Source organism: Pongo abelii, chromosome 17 (genome assembly GCF_028885655.2).
Source record: "Pongo abelii isolate AG06213 chromosome 17, NHGRI_mPonAbe1-v2.0_pri, whole genome shotgun sequence".
Lineage (NCBI taxonomy): Eukaryota > Metazoa > Chordata > Mammalia > Primates > Hominidae > Pongo > Pongo abelii.
In genome coordinates, this window is record NC_072002.2 from 48,690,535 (window position 1) to 48,705,423 (window position 14,889).

General features: G+C 35.9%; 1 long non-coding RNA gene across 2 annotated transcripts in view; it reads left to right on the top strand.

The window, feature by feature from the left end:
• Positions 1-14,889, top strand: part of LOC129051677 (uncharacterized) — a 34,297-nt gene that overhangs the window by 12,681 nt on the left and 6,727 nt on the right. For both annotated transcript variants that reach the window (XR_008516106.1, XR_008516105.1), the window contains exon 3: positions 14,188-14,288. This is a non-coding gene — a long non-coding RNA (uncharacterized LOC129051677). The remainder of the gene's footprint in view (positions 1-14,187; positions 14,289-14,889) is intronic.

Sequence of the window (14,889 nt, forward strand, 5' to 3'; positions counted from 1 at the left end):
ATAATAAATCATCTTTCCTACGGTTACTTCCTCAATAAACTCAATGGGTTTGGAAACTATCACAGAATACAACAACTAATAGAAACAAAATGTGAGATGTATGCTTTCTCAGCATACAGAATTGAACAACATTGGTAGCTATTGATTTTTTGTCTTAGTCAGTTTGGGATGCTATAATACCATAGAATGGCTGGTTATAAACAACAGAATGTATTTCTCATAGTTTTGAAGTCTGGAAATATGAGATCAGGGTGCCATCATGGCCAATTCTGTTGAGGGACCTTTTCTAAGTTTCCAACTACCATCTTCAAATTGTCTCCTCACATGGTGGAAACAGCCCCAGACAGCTCTCTGAATTCCCTTTCATAAAGGCACTAATCCCATCCATGAGGGCTCCACTCTTATGACCTAATTACATCTTGAAGTTTCCATTTCTAATGCCATCACAATGCGGGGTAGGATTTCAACATATTCATTTTGAGAGGGCCCAAACTTTCAGTCCATAACAGATTTTATATTTTGTTTCTGGACTTCTTTGACAAGCCTGTTTTGGGTAAAGGCACCATGGCAACTATATAGTACTGGATTCTGACAAAATTCAGATTTTCAGGCACTATTAATTCAACAAGTGTAAATCTGGTACTGTTTGATGGGCATAGACATCTTAGAAAACCTGCCTAGACATTCCTTTTTTTCCCATAAGGCAGAGATAATCTACGGATTTTGACCAGAATAATTATGTACATTTGTGGATCTTCCACTGTAAAGCTAACAGCAGAAATGAGATCGGACATAACTGTAGCTGTTATTAAGAGTCATAGCTCAAGAGGACTGTATGCAGTCCCTACCTTTCATGAGTTACAGAATAATATCTGACATCTAACAAACTCTTCTAAAAGTATACACACCTTTTAAAATAATTTTTATTTTTATTTCTGGGGTACAAGTGCAGGATGATGCACACATATTTTTACAAACAAACTTTTATGTGACGATCTTCCTAACAGGCTACAAAATTCCATACATAATTACATATATTATACTCTAAATTATATGTTGAGAAACAAACATCTTCATTTAAAAGTTACACAGAGGCTACGTGTGGTGGTTTATGCCTATAATCCCGGCTACTAGGGAGGCTGAGGCGGGAGGATCACTTAAGTACAGGAGTTCAAGATCATCCTGGGCAACATAGTGAAACCTCATCTCTAAAAATATTTAAAAAGTAGCTGGGTGCAGTATTGCATGCCTGTAGTCCCAGCTACTGAGGAGTCTGAGACTGGAAGATTGCTTGAGCCCTGGAGTTTGAGATTACAGTGGGCTATGATTGTGCCACTACACTGCACCCTATGTGACAGAGTAAGACCTTATCTGTAAAAATAAATAAATAAATAAAAGTTACACAAAAAGTCTCTAGACCTTTGTCTCTCCCATCAACTTCACATTGTAATTAACTCAATGCATTATATAGGAAATGACTTTTCCACCTTGGTGTTATGAAAATTTAACTCTAGATCCAAGCAATTAAATTTATTGTTTTATTTCTGTTACCTATTTAAGTTTCAAAAACTGTAAGTTTGTGTTGTTGTTGTTGTTACTGTTTGTTTGTTCATTTTGCTTGCATTTTTCTGCACATTTTAATGTTATTGCAATAATGACCAACCTCCCATCTCTAGTCTTCACATTAACCTTCACATGTTAAAATTTTTGTTCCATTTGGAATGGTGGATATGATTTCTTCCTTTCTTGTTTCAACTTCCCAATCCGTTCATAGTAAGCTTTCCCATAAAAGAGAAGCTCTACTTCCTGTAAAATGTATATTAAATGTGGGCAAGTTTGTCCCTGGTAGCACAGAGAGAGAGATAGATGGATAGATAGATAGATAGATAGATAGATAGATAGATAGATAGATAGATAGATAGAGATAGACAGACAGACAGACCGACAGACAACATATATATGTATGCTCCTGACTTATATTGTCAAGTGATGTTTGAAATGAGGTGGTCCTAATCTTTTCTGTGGTTTATCCTTGCTTCTAACTCTTACTATCCAAAATTAGGGGATGGTAGTAAATTTGTTACAGATCCTTTGCATTTTCTCTGTTTCTATACCTCTTTATTAAAAATAAAATTTATGATCTTGCTTTTTGCATAAAACTATTTTGCTCTACACTATATGTAAAGAAGGTTTATCAGAATCTATAAAGTTTGGAAGGCATCATTCTCTGGGTTCAGTGCTGATGTAATTTTTCATGATTTATATTTTTATTCCTTCATTTAATTAGTTTTAGGATAACATAATTGATAGAAGTCCTTCTATAATATTTTAATATTATGTTTACAAAAGAGAAGATGGAATATTACTCGCAATTAAGTTTTTCATGAAATATAAATTGCAAGAAAAGGTAAGACATAAGAGCCACACATTGTTTAATTTGCAGAATTGAACCTTTGCTTTTAACTTCCAAATAAATTTTTTCTTGTAATTTAAAAGAAATATGTATTTTAATGTACATTGTAGTACATTTTATTTTAGATACCAATCATCCAGTCACTAATTGTATTTCTCATTTGGATTATTTTTTATTACTATCCAGAATGCCTCTTTTACACTCACAAATAAGATATAATAAATGAGAACTCGCATGATTCTGTCCAGCTCTGTAGTGTTAATGGAGCAAAAATATTTTAGTTTAGATATTTTAAAATATAACTTTTGTTAATAATTGGATTAATCCATAAAAACTGTATGATTCTTCAATGAGATATACAGTATACGGTGCTAAACAAATATTAGTTACATTACACTGTTTGCATTCATTTTCTATATTCATAATAGATAGACTTGTTCTATCATCTTTTCCAATAATTTAACTATATTAGGCATTAGATAATTTTGTTTTAGAACTAGCAATAATAATTAATAGAAATAAGTGTTGATTAAAGTCCTACCAAGTAGTTCTATACTATTCTGTACTTGTAGTCAGCTTTGAAACTGATTTGTTATATTGGTTATTGGCAAAAATCACTACTGATGTGTTTAAGAATTGTTTAACTCAATGCCAGATTCTAAGTGAATTAGTTCTTCTAATGTTCCCATTACTATAATAATTAAATAGACTAGTTTTACAAAATCTGACCTTCCAAACAGGCAAATATCAGCCCAGTGATTGTCGATCTTCTCATACTTCGTTCTCCTCTATCATGGCCTACCCGCTCAAGGCTTTTCACATTGCCATGGTGGGTAGAGGGTCTTTCTGCCTTGGACAGACTAAGCAGACTCTGGTGGTAGTCTTACTATTAAATACAGGCCGCTTCTTAGGCCCAGATCCAATCTTTATACTTTTTTACTCTCCCTGTTAAAAGGTCCCAGATACTCATTTAGTTTAATTTCTCTCTACAGTTGGTTCAGACACACAATATTGCCCAACTCCAGTGGGCACCATTCACAGTTTTAGTTCGCAACTCAGAAACCCATAAAGTTGCCACCACCCACTCTACATCTTGAAATTTTTTTGCTCATGAGATGACTATCTACAAAGTAGAACTTAGTCTTCCCAGCTGTCCTTTTCCTTGGTGACTCCGTAAAACAAAAATGTTCGGTGGTTTTAGGTATCAAGGAGCCAGAAATTTAAAAATAGATCAGACATAATCCATACCCCAAATGAATGGTGGAGACACATAAATAAACAAATAGTGGCAAGATAGCATGAAAATTATTATGGTAGAAGTATCTACAAGAAAATTTGAAAACATACAAGAAGATGTGATAAACTTCTCCTCAGTTTAAGTGAAATAATCAGGGAACACCCCAGGAGATGACACTAATGCTCAACATCTCTTTAAGCCCCACTTTGGGAGGAGCTCTCCAGTCTAAACAACAGGGCCATATCAGACAAAGAAAACATGTGCCTGAAAGCTCATGTCATGTTCAGAAGTCTTAGAATGGTTTAGAGCAAAGTTCAGCAAAGTACAGCCCACAAAGCAAATCTAGCTCTCCACCTGTTTTTATACAACTTATGAACTAAGAATGCTTTTTATATTTTTTAATGGTTGAAGGAAAAATGAAAAGAAGAATATTTCATGCCGCATGAACATTTTATGAAATTCAAATTTTAATGTTCATAAAGATTTATGGGAATACAGCTATGCCCATTATTTTCTGTATTGTCTAAGCCTGCTTTTTTGCTACAATGGCAAATGTCTTTGTGGCCACAAAACTTAAAATATTTATTATCTGGTCCTTTACAAAAAGTGGTCCAAGTCTTGGTTTAGCAAGACCAGAAGAGAGAGCCTTGGGCTGGGGGGATGACGAGACATAAAGCAAAGAAGAAATAACAAGGGACTTCCTTTCTTAATGCCAGATACGTAGGCTGTAGGTGAGGGAGCTATTGAAGTAGGAAAGTTCTAAATAGTGTAGCAAAACACTGGGTTTAAAGTTTTGGTAGCTTGAAGGAGCAAAGCTAGAAAGAAAGAGAATTGTTTAATGATCAGTGCTATGTTTCCAGTAAATAATGGTGAAGGTCTGAACTGGAACAATAACAATGGGACTGAAGGGGGAATGGCTGGAAGATAGAATTAATAAAACTTCATGATGAAAAAAAGGGAAGACAGTAGATTCTGATTTGATGTCAGGATTACTGGTGGTGCCATTAGCCAAGACAAGTGATAATGCTATCATTTAGAATGGATGAAGAGAGAGATAGAGACAGATGCAGAAAGAGAGAAGAGAGAGACAGAGAGAGAGAGAGAGAGACAGAGACACAGAGAAAGAGGGAGAGAGAGAGACAGAGAGAGATATATCCCAGACTTCATCCCAGGGGCTGGAATAAATTATATAGAAAACAAATACCACCCTGGGTGTTCTTCATTAAATTAGAAGATCCTTCTTGGATCTGATAGTTTCTATTCCTCTACAAGATCCCAGAGGGATCTTATAATTTAATGAACAATACAGACAAACACAATTGCAATTAATTGATAAAAATTAAAATGAAGGCATATAGAATGCCAAAAAAAAAAGATGTATGAGAGATATCAAATGAGGCTGGGGTGAGAGATTGCAGAGCTTCTTTCTAAGTGTGAGAAAGGTATGGCCAGGGGAATACTTCAGGTAATCTAAATAGCAAGTGCAGAAAGCCAAGGTATTCTACAAATAAAAGATATTCAATATACTTGGAGCTTATAGTTTGAGATGATAAATAGTGAGGTAAAGATGGAAAGTCCATTGGAATCCTATCACACAGACCTGTTTACCAAGCTAAAGAGTTCTTTATAAGGAAAGGACCTCATGAAGGAGATAAAGACACCACCCGATGACTGAAGGGAAGTGTGACGCCACAGTGTGGCATGGCAGTCTCTCTAGGGACTTTTTGTTATCACCTTCCCACTGGAATTTCAACAAGCTCGGAATCTCACATTAAACAAAATCTCCCTTCACAATAACAGCTGACATGAATAGAGTGTGAACTTGGGGTCAACTCACGTAATCCTCACAACTCCATGAGACAGGTTGTATTACCACACACACACATACACACACACACACACACACACACACACACACACACATTTCCTTTTGGTTTTTTAATTTTTTTATTGATACATAATAATTTCACATATTTATAAAATACCCTTTTTAAATAAGCGGAAACTGAGCCATAGAAAGGCTGAGAAACATGCTTTAGACCATGCAGCTAGTAACACTCAGAACCCAGGCTGTGTTACTCCAGAGTTTGTACTTTCTGACAACTACACTGACCTGCCTCAGCTTCATGTCCCTCTCTGGCTTGTTCCCTGTTTTTCTCTCCCCCTTCATAGCCAAAGGTGGTATTACTACTAAATCCAGGGAAATATTTCCATTTGTGTCTTCATTATTCTTTCCTCTGCTTCAGAAATGATTTTTTTTTTTTTTTGCTCTGCATCCTTTTCCTTCCTACCTTATATTTTTTCTGCCACACTCCAGACAACACATACACACAGTCTCAGTGGGTGATCACAACCACTGACAAGGTTTTAATCATCATTTGCAGACGTAATTACAAAGTTCTATCTCTATTCTAGAATACTCACTTTAGCTCCTATAAAGGTTTCTCTTTATACACGCCACAAGGACCTCAAAAAGCAACATTTCAAAATCCAGTCCCATCAGAGTCTCTTCTGTTTCCTGGGTTCCAATGAAAGACGTAATTATCAAGCAGTTGCCCAAGTATGACACCAGAGATACACCTTTGAAAATATGTCAGGAGAGGTATGAAGTATCACTGAACCCTCTTGATTCCTGATTTACACTCTGAAATCTCTTGCCTGCCTCCATCAATCTCTTCTGATTAAGCAATATTCTCCTGTGATAGCAGGGTTTTCTAGTGTCAACTCTCCCCAATATATTCTCTATACTACATTTAAACTGATCATGCCTTTAAAACTTATTATCATATATTTCTGCCTAAATCTATGAAAATTTCCTCACTAAACAACTACTAAACTCTTTAACATGGGATAAATGTCTTCCCCAGTTGACGTCTCCAGCCACATCTGGCCATTCCCTCCATCTATCTGTACTTCAATTCGCTTCCCTCACCAAACTCTCAAACTCTTTGCTTCATTGTCACAGAACAAGTTGCAGTTCTGTGAACAAACCTTCCTTGGAATTATGTCCATGGTGCTTATATCTGCAGGTGTAAAGTTTCTAATCACATGCTTGGAAAAATGTGTAAACTAGATGTAAAATCCTAAGCCCTCCACCAAGTGAATGGACTTGCTCTTGGCAAACGAGACCCCGGAAAAAAGCTTAAAACCGGAGTCCCCAACCATAACAAGACAGGAGTTCACACACACTTCATTATACCCCTTTCTTTTTGCAATTTAGACACAACACTTGGCCAGCATTAATGTTAAAATAGAGATCTCAAGACTGACAGAATGGACTCTTTGTGGCAATAAGATACCAAATTATAAACAAGGCCTAAGTTCATGCCAGGCAAGGATTAACTCATGCATTCCTACACTTAGAGAATAAATGATGTTCTTCTCTGTAGACTTTACAGAGAATTTTACTATAGACTTTACAAACACTGTCATAAGGTTTTTCTTTTTCTCTCTTAGCTAAACAAGCACTGGTCATAAAATAAGCAATGTAAAAACAATTGCAACTCATCCAGCTCACAGACACCAAGTAACCAAACACCTGCTCCACCAGCCTTAACTACAGCTTTGGTTGAACAAGAGACTGATTTCAGTAACTTTTTACTGATAAGAAAACCACCAACCATGGATTGGTTCTAGCCACTTTACAGAAGCTGAGCACTTGAATGCCTTTGTATCCTGAAAAGACATTTTGATATATAAGACCTAATTGTAATACATGTAAATGTTAAGACTCCACCCCAAGTTGAATGTGGGTCATATGTTACATGCATGTTTGTTAATATGTATGTGTCAGCACAACCTTTATGAATATGCATAGCTCCTTCTGTAACCTGCTGAAATATGTACGTTTAGCCATTCCATTCAGCATAAAGCCCTTACCTCTTCTTCAAAATGCCTGTCACTGGTCTACGCTGGAGCTTTCTGGCCTACAGAATGGCCACTGTGCAGGCTGCAGCCTTTTCTAAGAAATCAAGTTTCCTTTTCCAAATTCATAAATCTTGTGATTTTTAAGGTAACAAATGCAATGTTTGTAATTTCTCTCCAACTGAAATTAAGTTGGTTCATGAGTTTTGACACATCTCTGTTAGCAGAAAACATAATCTTGCCAATTCGAAAAACATGTTTAAGAACAATTTCTATAATCTTAGCTATGGCCTTCCTCTTTCTCTTGCCACTAGAGAGATATATGTCTTCCTCACGTTTGGAAAGGGGTGTCCAGCCCTTTCCAAATGCGATCCTCTGTTGCTGGGCTCTGCTGATAGATTTGTCTCTCCTTGCCATGGTGTTGCCCTTGGCTTTCTCTACTGATAACCATTCTAAGTACTTCTCCATTTTCTCTGCATGGACAAAGTATGGTGGTCACTGGGGCAAGGCCAGCATGAATGGCCCATCCTGCTGATTCATCCCCTATCTCATCTCTCACTACCGACCCTCTGTTGGAAATGAGAATCCCCTCTGTTGGGAGAAGGGAATCCCCCAAGAAGCACGCTGTTCTTCCCAGATCTCTTCTGCACCCTGCTTTGGCACACTGGAACTTTTTGATCTACATTATGTCACACAGAGGCTGAAAGACTTGGGATGCCACATCATCTCTTACCTTCTCTACATTGCCCCTCTGCTCTGCTGGCATTCAGGCAGGCTGCAATATTGTCTCTCCTCAGAGTTCAGATCTCCAAACCCATACAGGACTTCCATTGCCCCTCCTTTTTCAAGGTCCTCACTCTGAAGAAGAGGCCAGAGGACAACTGCAGAACTCTACACTGACCTAAATGTTCTTTTTGCCCTTATCAATGTTCTTCAGGCTCCACCTCAATTAAGAAGGATCTTAAGTTTTCTCACTGTATAACAGAAAAAACTATTTTTTGTCATTATACCTCTTTTCTGATGCCTGTGGTTTAAGAGGTGGAATTCAATGCCCTGATTCAACCAGGCTTTACACTTGACATGTAAAGAAAAGTCCCTAGCATTCCAAAGCATTTTTCTCTCTCTCAAGTGTCTGCCTCTTGCAATTCAGAATTACTTTCAATATACTGCCTGCTATGAACTTAGCAAAAAGTACAAAATGAAACTCAAAGTGAAGAAAAGAATTGAGTCCATTCTTCTTGGGTTATTTTCTTCCCTTTCCCAAGCAATAAATCCAGTTTTTTTTTAAAGAATACTTTTATTTACATTAATTCAAAATGTCTAAAGCACAATATGTTAGAGTCCATTAACATATAATTTTAAGATTTACATATACACAAGTATACGAACAAATGTTACTTTGCTGGAACATAGGTTTTATAAATTATTCAGACATGTTGGCTTTCACATCCACATACTTATGGCAACAAACGATTATGATTTTAGACTTTCAATAAGGACTTCAGTACAATTCCAGGAATTGTACAGAATGAAAAGAAAACCATAAAACAAATGTAACTTTCTTACACAATGACACCATGAAAGGTATGATATTACAAGAGTAAATTTTATCAATATAGTCTGTTCAGCCTGGTCTGAAATGATGAAATTAGCTGTATAATTCCCAAACATTACTTTACTTTGTGCTTCATAAATAAAAGTTGCTTTACTCTTTTTTCTACATCTCTAAGAAATAAAATAGAACACTAATTCTTTCCTTTAAAATAATTCAACTTTGGTTCTAATAAGTTAGCAAAGTCCATTTTTAAGAACATTAATACATGACGATTTCTTCCTATTTTATTTTTATTTTTTGAAGTCTGATTTTAAGGTTGGAAAGGCTTCAGGGAAAAAGGAGTCCCAGAGAAAGAAACACAATTTTCAAAGTAATAATATTAATATTTCAATTTATTAATCTTCTATACTCTTTCACATTGAAAATCTTATTTCTCTCATGCCTAACCTGGTTTATTTGAACTATTCCTTCAGCACTCAACCAAGAAAAAACTTTCTGAGGATACATATTTGTATACCTTCCCACAGTTATACTGATGGCAACAAGAGGCAGCCAAATACCTACGCAGATAGGAGTGGGTCCCTGGTGAAACCCACCTCCAAGCCAAAGGCAGTTTAAAGCCTGAAAGCCAAGCTGCAAGTTAAATCCTCCCCCAGGATTGAGAACGTGGCTTCCTGTCTGGCACACTTGCCTCTGATTTGTTCCTATCCTCCACCTATTTTACATACACTGACCCTTTCCTAATTGGTTTTCTACACTGTCATGCCCACCTTTGAGTGATGTCTTTAATTTAAACTTTTTTGCATACTCACAAACCAATCAGCCTGCACTCCCCATTCTGAGCCCATGAAAGGCCCTGGACCCAGCCACAGTGGGAAATTTTTTTGCCTTTGAGTACCAACCCCATGTACCCTCTCTGCCTAAAGCTGTTTTCATCATTCAATAAAATTATTCTCCACCCTCCTCACTGTTCAATGTCCAGTGTATCCTCATTCTTCTTGGACATGGTACAAGAGCTTGGGAATCGTCAATCGTGGGTACAGGCTGTAACACAGGTGAGCTGGGGCATGCCAGAATGTTTGAGCCAGGCCCAGGCAGGGCATTGCTGGCTGGGGGTCCCCAGCTTGCAAAGTAAACAAGAAGAAAAATCCTACATCAGTACTAGGTGATTTGCCATGCCTACTTGTACCTATGGCACCTAGCACCTACCCTCGTATGACATGTATCATACTACATTGTAATTACTTGTTTAGCATTCTATGTCTTCCCATCTAGAGGGCAATCTCCTTGAGATAGGAAGGATCTTATTTGTTTTCCTCTCTCCCATACCAGCATATTTACCAGCATAGTAGAAACTGAATAAATAGTTGCTAAATAAGTAAAAGAGTGGATGTTGGTATCACTTTATAGAAAAAGGAACTGATAGCAAGAGATAAATTGTCTTACATAACATGCCAGTTATAAATCCAAAATCAGAACAATAACTATAGGCTATCTGCATAATTTTACAGAAATATTGAAACACTAGAGTGGAAGCAAAAATTCACTTTACTTAAACATTCAGCATAACCTTAAAAACCCTAGAAGAAAACCTAGGCAATACCATTCAGGACATAGGCATGGGCAAGGACTTCATGTCTAAAACACCAAAAGCAATGGCAACAAAAGCCAAAATTGACAAATGGGATCTAATTAAACTAAAGAGCTTCTGCACAGCAAAGGAAACTACCATCAGAGTGAACAGGCAACCTACAAAATGGGAGAAAATTTTCGCAACCTACTCATCTGACAAAGGGCTAATATCCAGAATCTACAATGAACTCCAACAAATGTACAAGAAAAAAACAAACAACCCCATCAAAAAGTGGGCGAAGGACATGAACAGACACTTCTCAAAAGAAGACATTTATGCAGCCAAAAAACACATGAAAAAATGCTCACCATCACTGGCCATCAGAGAAATGCAAATCAAAACCACAATGAGATACCATCTCACACCAGTTAGAATGGCAATCATTAAAAAGTCAGGAAACAACAGGTGCTGGAGAGGATGTGGAGAAATAGGAACACTTTTACACTGTTGGTGGGACTGTAAACTAGTTCAACCCTTGTGGAAGTCAGTGTGGCGATTCCTCAGGGATCTAGAACTAGAAATTCCATTCGACCCAGCCATCCCATTACTGGGTATATACCCAAAGGACTATAAATCATGCTGCTATAAAGACACATGCACACGTATGTTTATTGCTGCATTATTCACAATAGCAAAGACTTGGAACCAACCCAAATGTCCAACAATGATAGACTGGATTAAGAAAATGTGGCACATATACACCATGGAATACTATGCAGCCATAAAAAATGATGAGTTCATATCCTTTGTAGGGACATGGATGAAATTGGAAATCATCATTCTCAGTAAACTATCGCAAGAACAAAAAACCAAACACCGCATATTCTCACTCATAGGTGGGAATTGAACAATGAAAACACATGGACACAGGAAGGGGAACATCACACTTCAGGGACTGTTGTGGGTTGGGGGGAGGGGGGAGGGATAGCATTGGGAGATATACCTAATGCTAGATGACGAGTTGGTGGGTGCAGCGCACCAGCATGGCACATGTATACATATGTAACTTACCTGCACATTGGGCACATGTACCATAAAACCTAAAGTATAATAATAATAATAATAAAAGAAAAAAAAAAGAAAATAAGAAATGAAAAAAAAAAAAAAAAAAAAAAAAAAACATTCAGCAATAACTATACCCCAAATCAGAAGCTCACTTATTGACTATAAACTAGATAGTTAATTTACACTTACAACACATTTATTTAGTCATATAGTTAAAAATTGTACTTCGGCAGAAATGTAGATTCAAATTCTAGCTGTTTGACTTATATGATTTAGTAGAATTCTCTGAGCCACAATTTCTTTACCTGTGAAATAGAGTCAATAAAACTTGCCTCCTGCCAAAAAAAAAAGAAAATTGTGAGGATTAAATTTGGCCCTTATAAAACAAAATTAAAATGTAAAGCAATCCTTTCAAATAGAAAATAAAATGAAATAAATGAAACTAAATCTGTATCTAACTGGTGGTATAACCACATATAAAAAAACTGCTATAAGTGACCTTAAAGCACAGTAATTTCACTGCCTGGTGGGGTATAATTTAAGGACAAAAATAACTGTAAAAACAAAAACAAAACCTTACTCTTTTTTTCACTTATTATATTATTGGCAGTAGTGTTGGTAGTTGGCATGTTGGTATTGTTATTATGAAACAGTTATTTGTGAGTTGTGGAATAAAGTAATTGAGTAATTATGTGATATTCTAGTTCTATAATTCCCAATGTCGTCTTAAATCATGCTTCTTGATTTTTGGTGTAAGAGGATGAAGAAGTTGCATTATAGTAAATACATAAGCCAGTAACATAGTCATTTATTATCATTATCAAGTACTACGTAGTGTACTTAATTGAATGTGCTAGACTTTTATATGGCTGGCAGTGAGGTTAGTTTGTTTACACCAGCATCACTACAAACACATTATTAATGCATGGCACTAGGACATTAGGACAGATATGGTACCACTGAGGTATAGAAATTTTTCAGCTCCATTATACTCTTATGAGACCACCACTTGTATATGCAATGCATTCTTAACTGATATATTATTATGCTGCACAAGAATGTAATAGGTAAAGAGAACAAAAAAACTTAATAAAAGTATCCCAAATAATAAATGACCAGAAAAAAATGATAGTTAATAATACCATCTTTATGTAACACCCAAGAACTACTGGATTCAAATGAGTAACTACCAATGGTTGCTGACATCACCAAATGAGAAATAGCCAGACATTGAACACCTCCTGATGGAAGAATTTACAATCTTGCCAAGGCAATCATACCTGAATCTGATCAAGCCTCCGCAGCTAATTTTGATTGACAGAAAATACCTAACACAGAGCAACATGATGAACAATTTCACAAGGTTATAATCTGCACAATCCAAACTGTGGGAAAGTCTAGAGAAGAATTATCAGTCAATCAGAAAATATGACTTATTAAATCTTGATTCAAACAATTGGAGAAAAAATATATAAGCTGTTATGATGGCTTAAAAAAAGAAAAAATACATAAACTATTATGATGGCGATGAATAATTAATGGGTTAAGTCAAAGAGTCAAAAATGTTGAAAATTTTATTTTCTTCTGTTACAAAATATATGCCTAAGGAAAACATAATTTTGATGAAACTAGTAATTAGCATGGTCAGTATGAAACATGTGACCATAGAAATACTTTTTTCTCTTATATGGCCTATGGAAGCTTTTATTAGTTAGGATAATTTGTGTTTTTAATCTCTTCAGTTAATATACCCAGAGGCAATGGAATTGGAGCAGCCAAGAAGGCAGAAATATATACAGTATCCTGCATGAATTCAAAAGCATTAAAAAGCAAATCTATTCTTTGAATTTTGAAATTAAATAGGTCAAAGTGCTTAAAGAAAACTACAAAACTTTTATTTTCCTTTTTGATCACTAACCTTTCTTATAACACATACAAATTACAAATTTTAGTGAGTAAATCTATTGTCTGTAAAAATAGGAATATCGAAACTCAGATTTACAGCATTCATTTAAAATGAAAACACTATTCCAGACTGCTGATTGTCTTCTTGGAAGTACTCTTCTATTTGCTTATGTTTCTGGGAAATCATTTTTCTCATTATGGCACCCTCCCAAATCTCAGTGCTTTGAAATTTAAGAGTAGTTATACTTTTGTAATAATGTATTTAATTGTAAAAATTTTATTATTATGAACCACAGTCACCATGCTGTGCAATAGATCCACCAGAACCTATCTCCCCTGTCTAACTGAAATTTATACCCTTTGACCAACAGTTTCCTTTCCTGGCCCACACCTTCCCCAAGACTCTGGTAATCACCATATTGCTGCCTACTTCTACAAGTTCTACTTTTTTAGGTTCCACATGAAAGTGAGATCATGCAGTATTTATCTTTCCATGTCTGGCTTATTACATTTAGCATAATGTCTTTTAGATTCATCCATGTCTCACAAATGACAGAATTTTCTTCTGGTTTAAGGTTGATGGGATTTTAAATGTTCTCATCACAAGAAGATGGTAAATATGTGAGGTGATGCACATATTAATTAGCCTGATGTGATCATTCCACAGTATATACAGGTATGTGAACATCACATTATACCCCATAAATATATACAAGTGTTGTCAACTTAAAACTATTTTTTAGATTTAAAAAAATTAAATATTGCACACAATGCATGACTTACTGTTTTCTTTGTCTGTAATAGGGAATGCCATTAGATAGCTCCCCTAGTTTTAAACTCAGATGCCTCCAGCTTCACCAGATTAGTTTCTCCTCTAATGCTGGTGTTAGATCTTCGAAGCTTCCAATTCTGAGTTCTGAATATTTCAGGTAAAGGCAGTTCTCTTTGATTCTGAGTTATCAAGCCAATTTTCACTTCTTGACTCTAAAGCTGCCTTTTCTCACTGGGAGAAAAAAAAATACCCATTATTTTCCTACCAGGACACTCTTGATGGAAGAAATAAGTGTATTCATCAGAAAGATACTAGTCTTCTTTTTATTTTTTTTCTACAAGGAAATAACAGTTCATAGTCATACTCAGGCACTGTCTTCTCCTTCTGATTTGAAGTCATCTTTAAGTCTTTTTGTATCATCTCAAATACTTTCACACTAAGGGCATGGTAAACTATAATCTTTATTGGTAAGTTAAGTAATATAAACATTTCTCCAAATACTAAG